Source organism: Andrena cerasifolii, chromosome 9 (genome assembly GCF_050908995.1).
Source record: "Andrena cerasifolii isolate SP2316 chromosome 9, iyAndCera1_principal, whole genome shotgun sequence".
NCBI classification, from domain to species: domain Eukaryota; kingdom Metazoa; phylum Arthropoda; class Insecta; order Hymenoptera; family Andrenidae; genus Andrena; species Andrena cerasifolii.
In genome coordinates, this window is record NC_135126.1 from 5106301 (window position 1) to 5118551 (window position 12251).

General features: G+C 37.4%; 1 protein-coding gene across 13 annotated transcripts in view; it reads right to left on the minus strand.

Moving 5' to 3' along the window:
* The window catches only part of Cic (Putative transcription factor capicua), a 74460-nt gene that overhangs the window by 38154 nt on the left and 24055 nt on the right, over window positions 1–12251 (minus strand). The gene's annotated exons all lie outside the window — the stretch shown is intronic.

A 12251-nucleotide genomic window follows, 5' to 3' on the forward strand; every position in this document is an offset into this window, starting at 1 on the left:
GAGTCTACAAAATGCTTAAAAGCCTAAAAGAAACTATGTTTCATCTCACACACGAAACCGAATTAAATGACTTATATAAACCTTTAAAAGAATTTTAATAACTGAAACAATGCAAAGTAAAAAATGTTACGTAAGGAAGGGGGGAGGTGGAATATAAAATCTTTCGAATTCTTATAGTGGTGGAGGGAGGGGGTAAAAAATCGCTAAAATTACCCTTCATGTATTTTAAGAACGACCCCTTGTTCTACTAACAAGGAGAGATTCACAGGTGTCCGCCTCCGATTGCTTTGAATTTTGGATATGTTTTAGAGGACTGAAAAATAAGATATACTTGTTTTTTATATCGGTCCGTTTTCATATTTAGGAGGTGAAACCAATCCCCAAAGTTATAAGATTTTCAGTTGTTCATCTCCGATTGCTTTGGTTTTTGAGATATATTTTACAGGACCGAAAAATAAGAAATACGTGTCTTTTTATTTTGGCCAGTTTTCATATTTAGGGGGTGAAACTACCCCTCAAAGTTACCTGGGTCATTACTTTTGAGGGGTGGTTTATCCCCTAAACATGCAAATAGACAGCTATAAAAAAACACGTATATCTTATTTTCCTGTCCTCTAAAACATATCCAAAATTCAAAGCAATCGGAGACGAACACCTGAAAATCTTATAACTTTGAGGGTTTTGCTTTTACCCCCTAAATATGAAAACGGGTCGCTATAAAAAAACACGTATATCTTATTTTTCGGTCCTCTAAAACATATCCAAAATTCAAAGCAACCGGAGGCGGACACCTGGGAACCTCTCCTTGTAAGTAGTATTTTCGCCAACGCGCGGGTCGCGGTGCGTGCTCCAGCTGAGGTGCACGCGAGTGTGCACCTCACGTGAACCTATGTGCGATCGTTGGAGCGTAGGGCTGACTGTGCAGCAGGAGTTCCATATTTATTGCACCGCCGGAGGTGGACAAGTGAAAGCACAGAAGGTGACCGAGCCAGCATCGAGCTGGGTGGAGAAGGGACGACGGGAGGGCCGATAAAAGGAATGCGATGCGAGTCGAGGGTTGCTTATCGATATTGCTTGGAAATATGCAACGACGCTCTGTCAGAAGAAAAGTCGTTAACACGACGGTCCGGCGAGAAACGAACGAAACGATAACGTATCGCGAGGTTTCAACGGCAGCACCCGGCGTGAAAGGTCTGGGTGCCCTAATAGCGAGCGCTGCGTCGAATTAACCCTCGGGAGACGGAACCGGGTCATTCCCGACTCGCGGCAGAGTCTCGTATAAACATATTTCGGAATCAGGCTTGAATTATAATTATCTTATTTTCTGACAGCTTGTAACATAAAACTGTTACGCGTACTTATCGCTCTACGGAAAGTTTTAGCCCGCGCTTTAGCCTAGGCTCGAGGAGCCTGGGTCTCGGGTGACCCACGTACGTCATCCAGGGGTTAAGACGCGAAGAACCTAGGGCACCGAATAATAGCGCGCGCAGCGAGGTTGGCTTTAGATGCCTGCGCGTTGCACGCGATGCAACGATGTTAATGCCATATGTTAAACAGCTCGTTGCGTTGTTAGATTCGTTGCTGTTGTCCCTGCTGGTTACGTACCACTGATTGTGAAATGTTTTAATGTATCGGTGGGCTTCTTAACCCTTAACTGGTATCCTGGGGTCGCTCGTGACCCCAAGCACCCAAAGTTCGATGTACAATTTTCGGTTGTCTAAGTTGGTAAACTGAATTTCTAATTAATTTTATAATAACAGTTTAACTTTCTACGCTTATATTATTTTCTACATTACCTAAGAAGAAAATGTTCATAGTGGTTGCCCTAGTGTCGACTTTACAAATTTCTGTGCCCTTTTTTATTTGGGGTCTGCCACGACCCCAGTATACCAGTCACGTTTGCCAAAAACAGTATACCAGTTAAGGGTTAAGGTATACACTTACGCGAGAAAAAGGGCGGGACGTGGTTTCTCTAATTTGGAGGTAATTAATCAGGTGGAAAAAAATCTAGTGTTATAATACGCAATAATATCCCCACTAAATGGAATCTTTGGAGGATTCTAAACTCCTTGAGGGGGAATTCTATTTTATGGGCTAAGAACATAGCAAAATTTGGGGTTTCTTTCAAGAAACTAGCAATTAGATTCATCTGAAACTTGGAGCATGTTTTTATGCATTCCTGAAGAAGTTGCAGGTGTTTTTTTTTTAATTAATTTTTAATAATAAATATAGGAGTTATGAATCACGCCACGGCAAACTCATTGTCCGCTGATGTGCACGATATTTACCTTGCAAGTAATCTCGCATTTTGTCCCAGGGCAGAGTGAACATTTCCTGTCTTTAACTTTATAACCGTTTGTGATTCGACAGTTTTATAGTCCCGGTTGCGAGCAACAAAATATGCTCTAAATCGCAAAATCACGAGAAATTGGTCCTTCCCTATTTTTCCCCTTACCCTTCATACCAAAGGTCCCATTAAAGTGGTCGGTAAAATCGAATCGGATTTAACGACATAAAAGATGCAAAGAAACATCCTCCAAATTCCTCCATTTCGCGATTAATCTCGCGAAGTTCGAGCACGCTCGAATTCAAATTCCCGTTCGAAGGACCGCGGACGAACGTACGCTGGGCAAATACCAGTTGCAGCATGATCTTTGATCTTATTAATTATTAATCTCGCCCGTTACGTAAGCAGCACGATAACTATTCCGACTAATTGAATAACTGATTACGGATATTCAGGATTTACTGTGCGGAAGGAATAATATGTATTTCGTGCATCTACCAGCAGCCGCTGATAAAGTTAAACTGATAAGGATTCTCTCGTGCACCGTGAACCGTCGTGAACCCGCGGTCCGCTCCCTCGGGATGATATCGATTAGGAAAAAATCCCAGAATTCTACAGCGGTTGCACGAGCGTGCCGGTACGAACAATATGTGAAAGGACTGGTCGGAGGGCAGATGCGTGAGATGCTGACGGGACAGAGGACGGCGACAACGCCGACAATTAAAGAAATGCACCGCGGTCGACTGGAAAAATCATTAACCAGCCTTATCGCGACCCGTGCAACGAGGAAACAGATTTCTTCCTCGCGCTGTCACCGCGCATCGGGACGCTGCTCTTCTTTAACTCATTTTCAACGCGAACGACACGCTGGCTGTTTTTTTATACGCCGTTCGAAAGAAGGATCCTTGGCGGAGCAACGCCGAGAAACTTTGAAGGGAAAAATGAATGTCCCTTTTCATTTATTTAAATGGGATTTTCGTGAGTTTTAATTGAAACCGCGATTGTCTCTCCTTTACTGACGAGTGCCAAAGCAATTTGATATTATTGTGCTGAATTTTAATTCATCGTACGATCATCTTGCGAATGGCAATCCGTATAGATTGTTCTGATTTTGTCAGGAATTTATTTTTGGATTAAAAATTAAAGTGTTGCGTTTGGTTAAGATGAAACTGAGAAGCAAATGAATTTGTAAAAACAAGCGGAGGCTGATTAACCCTTAACTGGTATACTGTTTTTGGCAAACGTGACTGGTATACTGGGGTCGTGGCAGACCCCAAATAAAAAAGGACACAGAAATTTGTAAAATCGGCACTAGAGCAATCACTATGAATATTTTCATCTTAGGTAATGTATAAAATAATAGAAGCGTAGAAAGTTTAACTATTATTATAAAATTAATTAGAAATTCAGTTTACCAACTTAGACAACCGAAAATTGTACATCGAACTTTGGGTGCTTGGGGTCACGAGCGACCCCAGGATACCAGTTAAGGGTTAAATTTCTTCTGTGAGATAGTTTATATCTGGCAAACAAGTATAGTTATTCGTCGTGCGAGTAGTACCTGTACTTTAATTCTCCATGTTTTAGATGGAAGAGGAATCGGAGAATTTTTAATCGAAAGTCTTGTTTCCTGCTTTAAAACCGAATTGCCGCGGACTCTCCTCTTGTTTACGTTTAATCCTGCGGTAACGTCACGTTGCCATGCTAAAAACCGGCGGCAGAATGCCACTAACCGTAGCTGTTAACCGCGATTAGAGGATATATGTGTTTTAAAAGTCACGTTCTGGGTAAATGAATTTGCCTCGTGTGGCCAGAGTGCTCGTAAATACGTGGCATGGAAGAATTCCAATTCCAATGAAATATGAAACTGCAGCGAAAAAAAAACTTAGATTGTACTGTAATAAGAAACTGATTAACGCGGCGCAATATGGAACACTTTTAAGTATTCTTTCTTATTAACTAATTTGTCTGCGCTTATAAGAATATCTACAACTGGTTTCACTAAAAATTCAAGTTGTTTATTTTCTTTGCTTTCTCTTGACTGCTTTTGCTGTCTATTGTAGGGGAGGCCGGGGCTAAAAGTTGCGATTTCGATAAAACATAAAACATGACTGGAAAATAATGTAGTTATTCTCTTCACTATTGACTAATTTCTTGTTAAATTTATTATATCTTCTGATTTTAAGCTTGTGTTTAATATATTGTAATAGGTTTCCCATAGAATGTAATTTATTTGTGGCTGATCGAAGCGGAACTTCTTACCCCTGTATGGGGCAAGTTGTTATCGCATTGGGGTAAGTTGTTACTATGATATAAGAGTTGCCTTTTAATGAAATATTTCATTCTCTAATGAAGTAAAGCAGAATTTTATTAATAATGGTTATTTGAAGGTTCGGGCCAACAAAAATGTATTATCTTTAAAAGAAAACCAAAACGATATAATAACCATAAACATTATCTTTGGTATAAAAATTATAATCTACTAATCAGTCTTACATTCAACTGTATTTAGGTACCTACTTATTGAGATTTGTACTTGTAGCCTAATGTGGACTCTTGTCCACATCGTAGTATTTTAATAAATCTCGATAGAACCATGTGGCAGGTATTGAATTCTCTACCGACAGTTTTTATTTATCTTTACGCATAACTTCGATCGAAGTCGTGTCCCTTTCCGCCTTTCATTCATATGTTCGCATCTTAAAGCACAGCGGAAACAATTTATACATTTGCGGCAGGTCTGTGAAGATAGCACCCCCAAATTCGAATTTTTGGAAAAACTCAACGGCAACAATTTTCGTTTGCCCACCCTCCAGAATTTAAATCAAAAATAAAAACCGCGAAAAAATGGGTATAGATGAAGCGATCGCGTTAAAGTTCGATTATTCTCGAAAATATTATCAAAATCGTTCTTTCAACGGTGCAGTTCGTTAGTTTAGATGTAGAAGAGATTTGCCCATTCATTAATTTCGTATGCCCACCCTCCAGAATCGAATCATTAATAAAGATAGCCAAGAAGTGCGGTACCCGTTGAAGCGATCGCGTTAAAGTTCGATTTTTCTGGAAAATATTATCAAAATCGTTCTTTCAACGACGCAGTCCGTTAGTTTAGATGTAGAAGAGATTTGCCCATGCATTAATTTCGTATGCCCACCCTCCAGAATCGAATTATTAATAAAGATAGTCAAGAAGTGCGGTACCCGTTGAGACGACCAAGTATAAGTTCGATTTTTAATTAATTAAACGATGAAATCATTTGTTTAACAATGCATATCGTTTGTCCAGATGTAGAAGAGATTTGCCCATGCATTAATTTCGTATGCCCACCCTCCAGAATCGAATTATTAATAAAGATAGCCAAGAAGTGCGGTACCCGTTGAAGCGATCGCGTTAAAGTTCGATTATTCTCGAAAATATTATCAAAATCGATCTTTCAACGACGCAGTCCGTTAGTTTAGACGTAGAAGAGATTTGCCCATGCATTAATTTCGTATGCCCACCCTCCAGAATCGAATTATTAATAAAGATAGCCAAGAAGTGCGGTACCCGTTGAACCGAATACCTTTCCGTTCGTTTTTTTTCCGAATGAATTATCAAAATCGATTGTTCTTACCGTAAAGGTTGAAGGTGTTTGGTGACATGTTATCCAAAAAATGTTGCACTCACTTCTTTCTCGCTTTATTCGAACGACACTTCAATTTGTGTCGCTCATCGAATACTTCACACTTTTCACACATCTGCAGCACGTGCAGAATAACACCAGAGTGTATCAGTGTTTTTCTAGTCATTCTTCACTAATTACCGCAATGATATCGCACAACGGAAATTAATATAATCCCACAGTTACTTCACGAACCGTACATGAACGCACGGTCTTGCAAGAGTTGCGTCCGAACTCTGTAGACCGACTGACTTTCGTGCGTCGTTGGAAGGAATTCTGTTTACGTTTCGACAATGGCACTCGGCGCGCGGCCCTTTAGGGTATCAGCGCTGCGTGTCGTCATCGAACGAAAGTAACTACGCATTTATAAACATTTCTGATAGGTTGTCACCAAATACATTAAACTCTTACGTTAAAAGCAAACATTGAAATTGGCGAACAAATATGAAAAGCATTTTAAAAATCCAGTGGAAGAAGAAGAAAAAGAAATTGTGGATAGCATTAATGTTTCTAACGAAAGTAATACTAGAATTGCAAATCTCTTCTACATCTAAACTAACGAACCGCATCGTTGAAAGAACGATTTCGATAATATTTTCCAGAAAAATCGAACTTTAACGCTATCGCTTCAACGGGTACCGCACTTCTTGGCTATCTTTATTAATAATTCGATTCTTGAGGGTGGACATATGAAATTAATGCATGGGCAAATCTCTTCTACATTTGGACACGCGATATGCATTGTTAAACAAACGATTTCATCGTTTAATTAATTAAAAATCGAACTTATACTTGGTCTGGGTTAGTACAACGCTCTTTTTATTTTGAAGATAGAGCCATCGGAACAACTTACCCCCAGAACTTTTAGCCCCGGTCTCCCCTATTCTATTTTTCTAATGTACCTGTACTCCTAAATCATTTTGCACCGTTTATGCGTTAAATAAATAAATGAGTGAATAAAAAATTACCCACTTTGGTTGCAAACTAGAACTGTAAATAATCGAATATTCGAATAATTTCGAATGCGAATAGTTTCTTTGAATAATTAGGTGTACATATTTGAATATTCGAACATTATTGATAATTTCGGAACTTTATTAATATTTGGTATTTTGAGCTTCCTACAAAAATGGCTGCTTATACTAAAGTTTCAAACTTTATGTTGAAAATGAAATCGCGTAGATCTGCTGCGAAACAGAATAATTCAGCATTATTCCAATAGTTGTATGTACGTAACGTAATTATCCGAATAGATTCCTTTTAGTACAATATTTTATTTAAATAATAAATGTTTACTCTTTGCAGCAAATTACTCCTATTTATTCTAATAATTTATCATTATTTATTTGAATAATTTGTTCGAATGACAATTGTAAAATAATTAGAATAATGATACTAATAATTGATGGTTGTTTTCGTTTCAAAATTTATAAATTTCCCAAAGATTAATAAAGTCCCAAATATATCGTTTGAAAAAAAATTATAAAGGCCCATATGAAACGAATTTTATGATAGAGTGTGAAACAATATTTCACGTTCGAATACTCCTAATTATTCGAATAATATTCTTGAGTAATAAACTCTCTGGTATTCGAATGCTCGAAACTCAATTTCGAATTCTCCGGTAATCGAATATTCACTATACCACTATTGTAAACACTTAATAATTGCTCCATTTTCAATTTCCAATCTTTCGCTGAAGCAAGTAACCTATTATTCAATATTTAAACAACGCACACGATTGATAAGAGGCAACTGTTATCCGGCTATCAGAGCTCGAAGTTTGAAGTTAATTAAAGTACTCCATGCTAACGTAGCGTTACGTTAAATTTCAACTCGGCCGTAAATATGTATATCCCTGTACAATTTTCGTTTTTTATTATGTCGCGTTCCGTGAAACCGTTAAATATATTTACTCTTCAATTTCATTGAAAGATATGCAGCACGCGTGTTGGTGGTGTAATTTAAATTTTTCGCAATTATCGCGTTCGAATGTGCAATAAATACTTTTTATGATGTATATTTTATAGCCTGCGAAAGAAGTATATCAGCGAAATCCAGCAACATTTAATTCGAATCGTTCTAAACTACTGTGTTCGAGCGACCGATAAATTGTATACATATTTAATCATAAATAAGTAATACAAATGTGATTCATTTAAATTCAGTAATTTGAAAAGATTCAAATGAAACTGTGCCATGTTTATGCACTCCCTTTGCAAACCATAAAATATGCTTCACAAAAAGTATTTATTAAATATACCTATCTATAACTTAATTGTAATTAATAAATACATAACTACTTATCACCTTCCTTCGAGTACACTAATTTAAAAGATTTAAATTAAATTGTTCTTGCCTTCCTATTCGCGTATATACTGCCTCTGCAAACCATACAATATTCTCCATAAAACGTATTCATCAAATGTGTAGGTACTTATATAAATTGTATATGTACGTGTAAACATCGTAACGCGCGTAAAGCAGAGCACCGACGTTGCATCGAAATTCGATTGCTGGCGTGGTGAGTCAATCGACTCGTAAAAATGATGCAACACGATTACGGGGGCGTGCTATCACGAAGCCTCCAAAGATAACATTTATTTTGCCGCGCGAAACTTCGCGAAATAATGAATGCACACGCAGGAGCGGTAGGGCGACGACTCTCGTTTATCGAAATATCGACGCGGACGGGTAATAAATGAAAGGCCGACGTGTAATTATCGCGGCTACAGAATTTCGAGGTGTATCAACGGGGCGCAGTTAATGAATATTCCACGATTGCCTTCGATTACTAACAAATGTTACGCAAAGAACGCAGCCGATGCACGTGTGCATCGTTGGTAATCTTATCGGGCGATTGTCTGAATCAACTTTGAACTTTCATTCGCTTTTAGAACTTATAATTACACATGGAGTGAGTCATGACTAGTTATTGGCGTAGAGACGTTTAGGGTTGCACCATTCATTTCGTTTCCCCCATTTTTAAACGATTTTATTCAGCTTCGATTCTCTGTTTGTATGTTTGTATATATATGTATGGTTCAAATCTGGAAACTCAAATTTAATCCACTTACAACTATCCAATTTTCTTGAAACTTTGCAGGCGTGCGTAGTTTGGGTGACAATTTTTTTAAAAAAAATTAACCCCGAGCGGGTGAAAAAATTACCCAGTCATCAATGTAACCCATAACCACAAATCCAAACGACTTGAAATCAGCCACTCGCGTTCTTTACGAAAACGACACAAAGCCGCTGCGTTCGGGAAATTACACAATTTATCGAGAAATGATCCGTCACGTGTGTACGAATAGTAAAACTAAAACTTTGCAGGCATTCGTAGTATATCCCCATCGAAATTGTAGTACAAGAAAAGAATTATTTTTTAGTTTTTAGTGCATTTTAATTTAGTTGTTACTAGATTTTTAATAAAAAAAAGAGTTTAACATAAATTTTTTTTATTTTTTACGTAATCGCAACTCCAAGTGTTAAATTTAACATCCCAGTAAAATATAACAGTAGCATAGTTGAGATATTTTTTTTAATAAAATCTAGTTGATTTCTGTGTTTCGTTGAAGCTAGTTAAATTACTGATTAGTGGTGCTAAGTAGTTACTAGTGATACTAGGAGTGCTTAAAAAAAAACTCTGTACAGTTTCAGTAGAAATTGTTAAAAAGAAAGATGTTCAAGCCTTTTATATAGCAAACTACAGGTATATAATCTTTTAATTCAAAGTTCATTATCAAGTTTCTGCCTGTGCAAGTAATCACGAGTGTATGTTGATAGTGTACATAAAAATTAGACTTGCAACACTTGCAGTAGTAATTGAAAACTTAAACGGAGATGCGGAGAGTCGAATCTTTAAAGTCCACGTATTATGAAGTGGGAAAGTTCAAGTTGCAAACTTGGAACTTCAAAGAGTGGAAGCCCTTAGCTGGAAAGCTCAACTGTTCCTGATGGGCGAAGGGAAAGTTCGACTGACACTGTGGAGAGTGAGATTTAGAATGATTTTGGATACCACCAACTACCCGTTGACGAAAACATAAATTCGCTTCTAATATGTTGCTACTAATAGAAATAGATGCGTAAGATTTACAATCAATAAATTGATGATATTAGTAAACACGTGTGCGCCGATTCTGACGATTCCATGATTTTATAGCGCGTTAATCACACACAAGGAAAGTTCCCGAACCCGGAAATTCAAAAAATTCTGAGGCTTTGTGAATATGTAGGGAATTTCCTCCTGATCACAACGTATTTTTTCTTTGCTGCCCAAATTCACTCTAAGGGGGTGAAATTAACCCCTGAAAATTCAGCTATTTTCTGATTTTGTGTTATAACTGCGAAATAAATTTTTTACCAAATGGTAGATCTAATTAAACGAAGTAACTTTTGTCTTGAAACTTTTTTTCTATCTCTTACAGATTGCGAATTACAAAATAAAATCAGAAAATAGCCGAATTTTAGGGGGTTAATTTCACCACCTTAGAATCAATTTGGGCAGCAAACAAAAATTGCGTTGTAATCAGGAGGTAATGTAGGAGTAATCCTACATATTCGCAATGTTTTAGATTCCTTTTTTAATTTTCGGGTTCGGGATCTTCCCTTGCCAGAACCAGAAAGAAATCCTACAATTACTAATTAAAATTTCCAAGTCTACGGTGCAACATTCAAACTACATTTTATATAACAGAAATACTTGGACACAAGCTCAGAAATATAAAAAAATTTCCTGTCCATAAGGTAACCCACTGTCCTCCTTACTATCCTTAACTGTAAATCCCAAATCGCAGCGCTATAGTAAATATACAGAGCAGGGTAGATGCACCATTTGTGGCCACTTTAAGGTATTGTACCAGTTCTGGCCACTTCTTAAAAAATATAATATTTTTTCGGGTAAGCAATAAATATAACCTTATATTTCTCGCGGTATACTAAACAAAATATTTATCATGTGAAACTCTCCACATAATAATGATCTGCGAGCAGTTTAAAAATAAGATAATGATGCACATGGCCAAAAATAAGATAATTATGCACGTGTTCCAAAGAGTAGCAAAGAGAAATTGAAAATATGGAACATTAATAATGAAAAAAATCCGAAAATTTTCATTGGTTTTCCCAATCTTTTCTTCGCCTTTAAAAACTCGTCGTTTTCTGCAGAACGGAAGGTCAAGCCGAAGATATTTATTGCCGATTTTCAACTCGATTTTGAAGGAAGAATTAATTCCTCATTAGAGGTGTTACGATTGCTAGGACATCCTGTGTGTAGTCCCGAATGGCAAACCGGCTGAGTTCATCGGTGTTGCGAATTAGAACTTAAAATACGCGCGCATCGCATCGCTGATATAATGTATGCAGTAACCATGCAGATATCGAGACGCGATCGTAGTAAGCGCGTCTACTATCGCGAACGATCCTCCGAATGCTCGCGATACTCGGGGAGCAGCCAATTAACCACTAATTCCTACTACTCCGTCCGAGATATAAATGCATATCCGAACTGCGAAATTCCAGCTAACAAGTGACTCGACAGAATTTCGTTTAGTTTATATCGTTAACGAACAATTAATGCGTCGGCGGGAGAAAAAGGAAATAGAAAGCCTTCTGGATTCGTTATCCCCCGTCCGGAAATAGCGAAACATTTCAATCGCTACCTGCGTTAATATATTTATTCCCGGGTTGTGAAACCTATCCACGTTTTCTTATTTAATAATTATCTACGAGTCAAAGAAGACAATTCTTTTACTTCCTACCGTAATTCCGCAATTCGCTAATAATAATATAATTGCGCACCACGGAGAAATGATTCCAATGGGAGGGGATATAAGTTTTCAAGAAAATGTTATTTCATGGATCATTCGGGTTGCAAAGTTGTTCGATTTGAACGAGAAATCTTGACACTAGAATTTAATTTTCTTTTAGGCGATTAAATAGTTATGGGGGTGTCCACTTTTTTTAATGGAATTACATATTTTTATAATACCAGCCGTCGTATAAATTTGGGTAAGCATCTTTTGAAGATTTCCAGTGATCTACGAAGATTCACTCGCAGGAAAAAATAAACACCATACATATACTATCATCTATGAAAAAAAATTTCGAGGTGAAAATTATATAGCTTGGTGGAGTCAACATTGTAATGAGGGAAAATATAACCGACTTGACTACACTTTATGTAGCCTGAATCCGCAATGACAAGTCAATGGCATCTCCAAATCAAATTTTATAATACCACCTTATCTTGTTAACTTTTGTCGTTAACTATTTTAAACTATTTCGTGTTGAAGCAGATAATTT